The sequence below is a fragment of the Mandrillus leucophaeus genome, unplaced genomic scaffold (genome assembly GCF_000951045.1).
Source record: "Mandrillus leucophaeus isolate KB7577 unplaced genomic scaffold, Mleu.le_1.0 Scaffold678, whole genome shotgun sequence".
NCBI classification, from domain to species: Eukaryota; Metazoa; Chordata; class Mammalia; order Primates; family Cercopithecidae; genus Mandrillus; species Mandrillus leucophaeus.
This window is the reverse complement of record NW_012107341.1, coordinates 974,581-984,646: the sequence shown is the minus strand read 5'-3', so window position 1 is coordinate 984,646 and position 10,066 is coordinate 974,581. Positions and strand designations below refer to the sequence as shown.

The 10,066-nt window shown below is 40.5% G+C and overlaps 1 protein-coding gene across 3 annotated transcripts in view; it reads left to right on the top strand.

Moving 5' to 3' along the window:
- The first annotated feature begins 6 nt into the window (after positions 1-6).
- The window catches only part of IKZF1 (IKAROS family zinc finger 1 (Ikaros)), a 107,771-nt gene continuing 97,711 nt past the window's right edge, over positions 7-10,066 (top strand). For 2 of the 3 annotated variants that reach the window (XM_012002117.1, XM_012002120.1), the window contains exon 1: positions 7-105. The gene's annotated coding sequence lies outside the window, so the exon portion shown is untranslated. Of the gene's footprint in view, positions 106-3,883; positions 4,111-10,066 lie in introns of those variants that run through there. The other variant, XM_012002119.1, reaches the window with a different exon arrangement.

The following is a 10,066-nucleotide window of genomic DNA, read 5'->3' as shown; positions in this document are numbered from 1 at the left end:
CGGCGAGGCGGGCAAGCCCGGTAGGGCAGAGGGAGCCCCGGCTCCGAGGTTGCTCTTCGCACCCGAAGATCAGTCTTGGCCCCAAAGCGCGACGCACAAATCCACGTGAGTGTTTTCAAATTGAATTTCAATAGGAAAACTTGGGGTAACTGGTGAATTTAAAAAAAAAAAAAAAAAAGTAAAGAAAGGCGGTAAGATTGGTAATCCCTGGTGTCGCTCCGGTCCGCCTCTCCTTTCTGAGGACAGTGAGAGCATTGACTTCTGTCAAGCGTCTGCCGCTCTGCACTGTGCCAGCAGGTGCAGGACCAGGCCGGCATGGGACACTTCTGAGCAGCCCCACTGTCACCAGGAGAGGAGTTCTAGCTCCCAGCCATGTTGAAATTTATATAGACCTACATATACCCACAGAAGTCAGCCTTTATAAAGTCGTGTGTAAAGAGTTTTCCTCGTATTTGAGCCGAGAGCTTTCTTTTTATACTATAAATATGATGAGATCGAGTCAGAACTTGATTTCTACAAGAGAGGAATTATCCCGGCTTCGAAAAGTTAGTCCTTTTGCTGACCGCAGGTTTGGCGCTCAAGTCACCAAACCTTCTTAGGAAAACCCTTAGTAATATTAAGGCATCAGGTTACTTGCGGTTATGTTTGAAATGTATTTTAAATATTTGTCAAGCATCGCTGCTGATGCCTAAGCAACCTCGTGAAGGCTTGTTTTTCCTACTAATTTGGAGGCACAGAGTATGGCATCTAATGACCGAAACCCGTAGCGATTCCATAGGGTCTGACCAGGCACAGCTTTCAAATGCAGCTTCCCTCTCTCTAGGGACTGCAGCCCACCCAGACTGAATTTCAATGCGGCGCGCTCTGCTTAGGTTACCCACTCACAATTTCCCACTGCACCGCAGGCAGTATATTTCAGCTTTGAGATACCTTGTTTTAAACTTCGAGACAAAATGGTGTTGAGGAAATGTCTCCTTACTAGTCCCATCAACTTATGTTAAAAGAGGAAAATTTATGGAAGTTGAAAATACTGCGTATGATGTTTAAACTTTCATAGAAATTCAAATGATTTTAAGGCCAGGTTCAGTTTGGTTATGAGCTGAGTGGGGGGAGAAACCCACATAAAAATGTCCTGGGTCCTCTTGAGTTTATTTCTTTGTTTGAAGATGTTTGTTCAATGAGGTTTATTGTACTCATCTTTTATGTGGAGTTCTAAAAAGTAACAATTTTGTATTATTTATATTAGAATGTGTCAATTTCTGTGACAAATCAGATCAAATTGGGCTGCGGCTTAAAATGTACACGAGGCAAATATTCATGACAAGAAGATTCACCTTCTTACACTGGCGTCTTGTAAAACGCAGAACACGTTAAAGAAATACTGTGTACACATACAAATAATGATGTCACATTAAAAATACTACATTATTCTTGCTTGATAGAATGTATCTGATTTCAAATTTCGCCATGAACATATCTCATACCTTTTTTACATGAAAAAAAAATTGTGCTTCTGAGTCTCACAGTCAATCAGAGCTGATGACCAGAACATTTTATTGAACTCAATGGTCATGTTTTCTTCCCCTTTTGTTTCATGGTGAGAGTTGAAGGAAGGAGTTTAGAAACTCTCCAGTACTTGTTTAATTCATCAGTGTTCTAATTAGAGTGCTACCTCTTGGAAAACTACGCACTACCCTATTGCAGAAACATCATAGCAATAATCACCCACCCTCAGGGTCTCCAGGAGACCACAAGGGCTGCAGATAAAAGTGTGGATGTGTTAGGTTTGACCCTTTTGAAGAGTTTTACACAGACTCCTAAGGAGAAGATCAGCTGTGGCCGTTTGTAGCCATATCCTTTGTCGAAAAACTAAGATCGTAGTGAATATATTGATTGGCTAAGAGGTCTAAAGCCCTGTTGTACTGCAGACCACTGTCTTCCTTGTTTGACTAGAGACTTAGAGTTTGAGAACAGTGGTTCTTTGGTTTGGATACATTTTTTGTTCTTGATTTGGATGTATGTGTTTCATGCGTGGTTAATGTAGCATATTTTCAATATAAATGTCAAAAATTTTGAAATAGGAAAGAACTCTCTATATTAATATATGTATACACGCACTTCAAGATTATGCCTATCTTAACAGATACATGAAATAAAGAAATACCATGTACATATACACACACACAGAGCATGCACACAGAGTGGAGTGAGAGGCGTGGGGCAGTGTGGAAGAGTTTTAACATCAAACAGACCTGAAATGAGTATTAAAGGCTCCCTTTATTTTTAAACTTTTACTAAAACAAGATGGATTTCCCTATGTTATATAATGGTGAATTTTAGGCATAAATAACGTTTTTTGAGTGTTGCATAATTGTATGTATTAATGTAATGTAACTGCAGTTAACTAAGAATTCATCAAGGATAGCACTGTTTTGTGGCGTTTTTTTTCCTCCTCTATTGGAATTGTGAAATAATTTCACTATGAAATAAGTGTTGGTTCTTGTCATATTCTAAGGGAGATTGATGTAGTGGCTGCACTCCAGCTTACAGAAGGTAAACCACGACCTTTTTGTGTTCTCTGAAAACGCTTGTCTTCCAATGCCTCTGTTTCTGAGACTGACAAGCACTCTGGGGTACTGTGACGCCTGCTTCTAGCAGCAGAGTTGCTGCAGCTCCTGTCCTGGCTGTGAACATTGTTCTCTGTCTGGTGTCTTTGCGTTCATAATTACAGAGACTTCTGCTCTATTCCATTTATATTTGTGCTGAATAATCATTCCATTTTATGGGAGAAAATACAAGATGTAAAAGCAACAAGTGACCCATCCTTTGAAGCTTACAAGAAGAGAAACATACATCTATTTCACATCTTAAAAACAGATCAGTTTTATTTTGCTCAAAAAGGGCACATGTACATTTTTGATCTAGGTCTTAGAAACAGAGTTTCAGAGGATCAGCATTATACACACTGTCTCTCCCTCTCTCTCTCTCATACACACACACACACACACACACACACACTCTTAAAATTCAGATGAGGAACAAGATAGGAATGAGGTTTTGTTAGGGACGTAGAGCACCTGAAACCAAAGGATATCGACAGTAACAAAACTATGTTTACTGTGGTGCTGACTGAACACTCATGCTGGTATCTTCGTGTGGACCGTGACTTTCTTGTATTTCTTTGCAGTTTAATAAATGACTTCATACCTCAGGTTACCTTTCCACATCTCCTGGAATATATGTCTATGTCCTTAAAGTGTCAGTGTCATCACTTTAGTAGCTTTAGTTTGAGTTTTTAAATGTTTGGTGATATTCCAACAAATATTTTTAAGACATTATGAAACTGTATGAAGTGCTGCATATTACAAGTGAGATACAACAGCAAACAGAAGAAGGTTTGCAGAAGGTTTTTAAGTGGCGAAGTTCGGGCCTGCCCATTTTGGTGTCTCCTTGGTGGTTACTCCTGAGAAGGGCCTGGAGGAAAAGCAACTGAGGCCTAATCTACAGGCAACTGCCAAATTGTTTCAGTTGATGTTTTTTCCCTCTCATGTTTGACTATGATAAATAGGTAGATGCCAGAGGAGTCTTCAGCCAACCACCTGTTAATAAACTGTTAAAAATCGTGCAAACCCTAGGTCACAGGTGTGGGGGCCATTTGTCCTGCCTGTTAACAGGCCTGGCCCTAATTCTTTTCTCCCATGGCCATTTCTGCCTTAGGGGAACTCACAATTCCTGTTGACTAAAAGAGCACCCTTTTCCACCACAAGCCTGACAAATCAGACGTCCACATAATTTCTGAACTCATTTTGGTTACGACAGGAAGCACAGGCTCCCTTCCTGTCTGTGTTTTCCTAAGAGAAAACGGTCTTCCCTCCTTTTTTGCATATTTGGCAAGTGGTTCCACCTTTCTCTGCACCCTGGTGGAGTGTGAAGGCAGCAGTGGAACCTTCTGGAGGAGGAAGAGGACACAGAGGCCCTGTAGCCAGGCACCAAGATCCCTCCCAGGTGGCTGAGTCTGAGGGAAACTCCGAGCACCCCTGGGTCCTCAAAGTCTGGATTTGTGTGGAAAAGGCAGCTCTCACTTGGCCTTGGTGAGGCCTCGGTTGGTTGGTGAGTGCCACATAGTCTCTTTGTGTACTTGCATGGATTGGAATAGCCAGTGTGTTCTTCCCTCTTCCCTGCTGGTGTTTCCACAGTGGGTGGCCTGAACCCAGAGCAGCTCCCCATATCGCTATGCAGGCCACCTGTCTCGGGTGATGGAGAGCATCATTATGCTCCGTCTGCACGCTCTGCTTTCGGATGGCCCCATGCTCCACCTCCTGATAGTTCGTGGCGCGGGGCCACGGCTTAATGAATGGCTGAAAATGGGTCCTAATTAGTGGAAAAGTGCTTTCTTCATATTTTCTCACTCAAGTGTGCAGTGATTCATTTTTCTTATGCAATCATCTCGCTGCTAAAGTAAATCTGACTGTCTTCCCGCCATTTCACACCAAAAGTTAACTCTAACGGGTAGGAGGTTAGGTTCGTTGAGAGCAATGCAGTAAGAAGAGGGGACCCAATGTGGGCTTGTCTGTCTGGTCTTCCTCTCTTCCTTTTTTCTTCCCTTCTCTTCTCTGTGTTTCCCTTCCCTCCACTTGCCTTTCCTTTCCTGTCCTTCCCTTCCCTCCCCTCCCCTCTTTCTTTCTATAATTGGTGGGGGTTTTGCACAGACTGTCGAAACACTGAGAACTGCATAAAGTGTTTTTGAATGGGCTTACACATATTGAAGTAGATTTTTATACTCCAACTTTGAGATCACACACTAAAATCTATACCTTTACAGCATTTTCTGTTAGTTTGAAACTATTTGAAAATGAACAATGTGGTTTAGATTAAAATCCTGTTCTGAAGCTAGGAGTTCCACTATGAATATTGATTTATCAGTTTTTGATAAATTTTTGTTGTTATACCAGATTTTCACTGGCAAACCTAGAACAAATGAAATTCCACATAAGATACTTCCCTAGACCTAACGGGAAAAATGTTTAATTTAGAGTCTTTAGGAGAAATGAGAATGAGGAATTGACCTTTTGTAAGCTTACTTCTGAGGCACTCTGAAGTGTGTTCCAGTGCTTTTAATGGAAACTAGAGAGAGCCAGCAAACCCCTAGTGCGAGCCCCACTTTTAACCTGAGAAAGTGACCTTTTCCTCCTCCTTTGTGCTGAGTTTTGCGTAGGGCACTAAATTAAACTGATATTCAAAGAGATTCACTGCAAAAACGTATTGATACATTGTGTATTCCATTTCATTAAATTAAAAACATACTGCTAATTATCTCAGGTTGTTAAACATAAGGCAATTAATTATCATTTTAAAAATTGGTAGGAAGTTGTGAGTACTTTTGCAGTATGTTTTCCGGCTTTAGTATGAGGTTGTATATATTTGCTTGAACTTAAAGAATTTTCACTTTAACATTAGACAATGCTTTGTTAAAGAAATGAAATTTGCTAAAAAGGAACATGTAAAGTGAAACATTAAAAATAAATAATTTCAGCTTACTTAAGAGCTGCAGAAAAATCTGACTGCAGTGTTTAAAATGAATTTTCCCACATTTTGCTCTCTTATAGACAGGAGCATTTTCTGTCAGGTTATAAATAAAGATATGCCCATTTTTGTAGCCCCACAAATGAGGAAGTTGTAAGCTCTCTGAGGTTTTACTGATGGGCCCCCTCCCCCTGGGTTTGCATGAAGAGATCATAGGCCACAAGTAAAGGACTACAAAATGGGATCTAAACTATCCTGGTGGGGCCTGATTCCCACGTTTCACATGGACCTTACAATGTGATGAATGGTTTTGGTATGAGGGTCTTAAGAATGCTTCCAGATTTGAGTTACAGGACAGCCAGCGCTGAGCTCCCTATTGCAGAACAAAATAGGAATCTAGAACTTTCTTGCTAACAGGATCCAGCTAAAACATCAACTTAGATTCTCAAATGATGTTCTTTTCTGCCATTATTTGATTGTTGTCAGTAGCAGTTATTGTTACCAAGTCATTGATGTATTTATTCTTCCCTTTGCCCTTCTGAGACATAACTCATTTTGACTTCAGTGGAACCCCTCAAAGGTGGGGTGATGAACAAGGTGAATTTCCAGAGTAAAGCTACTAAGAGACCAAACTACCTGATCTTTGAATCAAATTCTATGTACTGTGGGCATAGTTCAACATAGATTAATTTCTTATAGTTGTTATGCAAAAAATTTCATCTCGATGATAGCTGATAATTTTGTGGGTGTCTTAAACAAAATGGAGGTCAGAATTCAGTCCCTTGGGGAAAATTTCCAGTTGGTCTGGAAACCAAGTGGCCTACCCAAGTTTGAAGACAGCAATCAGGATGTTTGCACCTTTGCATCCTCTCTGGAGCAAAGACTAAATACCCATTATTGTATATAGGTCAGGCCAAAGCAGCCTTTTATATTGCAAGGAATAAGAGGTAAATAGATATATGTGCAGCAATGAATCCCCTAATGTGTTTACTCTAGAACGCATGTTCTCTCTGTATATATAGGTAGATTTTGTAGATCTTGTCTTACCACCTGCTGATGGTAGATACTATATCTAAATAAGATGAGGAAAATTTATAGTACCTAGGAATGTGTCCTCAGTGGGCAAATCAATCAATCATGACTTCAAGTTATTTTTAATAAATATACACATATGGGTTCATAAACAGTGGGATGTTCCTGTGAAGATCTAAATCATTTTACTTCTTTGGGACTAAATAAAATATAGCTCTTGCCAAATAAACTCACACAAGCACTTATTTTAATAGAAGTCAAGTGGCTTTGCAGAAATTTCAATTTTACAGGTGCATTGTTTGAAATGTTATGAGTATGCAAGTGGATTTCTCTATTATGTACAGTGTTAAGTTTCAGTCTCAAAATGTCCACCTGAAATGATTTACTTGTACGTTAAGATAATTTCACTGCTAAGAAGGCAAGATAAAGCATTCTTTGTGACACCATGTGCCCTTGCTGAGGGAAAAACTTACTGTTATAACTTTGTGTTTATCTCTCTTTAAAAAAAAATGAAGAAAAAAAACTTTGAAAATAATCGGAACACAACTCTTCCTGGGCTCCTCTGTCTCTTTATCTTATTATAATAAATTACAAAAAAAAAAAAAGTGACCTGAGGCATATCTGTGCAGACCCTTCTTTTGGAGCCAGTTTCTGTGTTTTTTAAAGCTGTAGGTTCTATTTTCATTGCACTTCATGTTGTTGCACAGCTCCTGGCCATGCATGAAGGTCTTCTGAAATCGGTAGGAGGGCAGAAGAAAATGATTCTAAATTTAGATTTTTTTAACTTAAGTGATGAAGTGTGAAACGCCATTTATATTTGAGGAAGCTACCTAGGAAGTGGCTGATGTTGATGGCCCAAATCAGAAGAGGGCCTGTAAAAGCCTCTGTCAATTTTGACTATGTATGCTTATCCCATGGCTGCTCAATAAACAGCAGTAGTAGTTGGAGAGCGGATGGTACAGTAGTATAGACAGGAAGCCTCTCCTCTCTGTGTGAACCGTGCACCCCATGAGAGGGTAGAGACAATACAATATGCCTGTAACGTTAGGACAGACAGTCATAGCCCGCTTGAACTCCAGCTCTGGGCTTCTTGCAGCAACAAACGTGAACACAAAGGACTGTCTCCAATTCCACTTTCTCTATTTTTAAAACAACTTTTTTGATACAGTATCTGCCATCTTTTCTTATACCTCTCTTTGAAACAGGTGGCTCCACTGTGGCATTTAAAATGTTCTATTTCTTTTCCCTCTGTATCAAATACCTCTTTCCTAAGAAAACATTCAAACAGCATAGTTTTTAACTGTGTTTTGAAAGGTTTCCTTAGTTCCCTTTGACCCTTCCTCTTTTGCATATCAGTTCCTGGCCATAAAAATAAAAAATGCTAGGACAGAATTGCACATCTGAGCTGATTTGCCCTCAAAAAGTTTCACAGTGGAACAAACCGCAGGAGTTTTCTGTGGCTCAGTTAAACGTCGGGGGAGGGTGGTGTGAAAGCCAAATTGGATTCCTGCTTTCCTGTTTAAATCTTGTTTTTCATTGTTATTTGCACCAGCAATACTCTGTGGAATAATCATGAAAATGTGTAGATTGGCAGCTAATTTTTGAAAAATGAAAAGAATCAGAAATGAAATAAGAGTGCTGAGAAGTTTTTATGTTCTCTCAACCTGTTTTGTCAAATTGTTACGAAAACCTATAAGGTCTCTTTGACTAGATACAAAGACTTTGCATATTGCCTTAGCTTTCTCTTGAAGCATTTCCTTTTTTAAAATACAGTGTAATTCACAGTGATATGATAGATTTGCAAAAGTAAAATCTACCAGTCTGAAGATGAAAGGACTTGTCTCTTAGCAGGAATAATGGGTTTTATTAAAGAGGTCTGTGACCTAAGGCATTTTAAATAAATTACAGGCTTGGTCCATGCCCTCCCGCCCCCGCCATGTATCTACTTCCTTCAACATAAGCATCACTGAGTATTTAAGGAAATAACCCCAAATGTAACTCTAGTGTAGCTTCACTTGTCAGGGAGGAAAAAGTAAATAGCATACATTTGGCCAAATAACCAGAAGTTTACTGTAGAAGTTTTATGATGAAATTTGCCTTCATTGCAGAGTATTACAAAGATCATATTTAGTTTCTGGCAATATATAAGTAGCATCCATCCTCATCTGTCATGCATTTGGAATGCACGACCCCTGCACCAGGCTGCAACATTCTGATGGGCAAGAGTGCTAGAGAGAAAGAGGCATCACCATCAGACTGCATGGGTTCAAGTCTCAGCTCTGTTGTTGATTAACTGTGTGACCTGGGGAAAGCTATTTCTCTTAGCCTTGGTTCTCTCTTCTATAAAATGGAGATAATAATGCAGATGCCGTGGGTTTAATTGGGAGAGTTAAAGACACATTTACATATTTAGCAAGTAGGTGTTGAATTCTAGCTCTACATTGGACACTATGCAGGGTGCTCAAATGAACAAATGGACAAGACAGACATCACCCATGGTCTTTATGAGGCTTAACCATTTGCGTCTTCAATGCTAGAAACTTAGTAGGTTGCTTAGACAAAGCCAGTGAGTACCAGTATCCTTTTCTTTGCAACCTTTTCCTAGCACAAAGTATTCAATACATGTTATGAAATATCTCTGGACAAAGAATCCCCCATAGAGTACCAGTGAAGAGGGAAGGCATTTGCTTAAAAACGAACCAACAGAAAGACACTGTAAGGCAGTTGTTTAAGTCTCAGGGAACTGTAATTGTTTTCTTTTTCTTTTTCTTTTTTTTTTTTTGTCTCCCTCTGTCACCCAGGCTGGAGTGCAGTGGTGCGATCTCGGCTCACTGCAAGCTCCGCCTCCGGGGTTCACACCGTTCTTCTGCCTCAGCCTCCCAAGTAGCAGGGACTACAGGTGCCTACCACCACGCCCGGCTAATTTTTTGTATTTTTAGTAGAGACAGAGTTTCACCGTGTTAGCCAGGATGGTCTTGATCTCTTGATCTCGTGATCCACCTGCCCCGGCCTCCAAAAGTGCTGGGATTACTGGCGTAAGCCACCACGCCTGGCCAACTGCAATTTTTTTTAAAGCTTGTAGAAGTACTGTGTGCTACCAACAGATAGGCTAATTTTGAGTGACCCTCAGTACTTTGTACAGTTAATTTGGCATGCTGTGTACTTAGTGGCTTTTTAATAGCTGTAAATTTGGGCTGCTAGAAAAGTGGTAAAGTTGTGATTCTTGACAGGCATCTATCTGCATTTTAATTTTTACTTCATTTGTCTAGACTCAGCTTGTCAGAATTACGGGAGAGACTCCTTGTGTCAGGGCAAGCACTGTGAAGAGAGGTATTCACTGTCAGAAAAGAGAGGGGAGCTGGAGGCAGCTCAGAGGCCTGAGACCCGCCTCCACAGGGGCCCCAGCAGGCTCAACGCGGCTCTGGTCAGACTCTCCTCTGGGGTGCTGCAGTTAGAATGAGTTCACTTCCTAGCCAGGCTTGCCAAGGCTCCTCACCTGGAAGCAGCAACT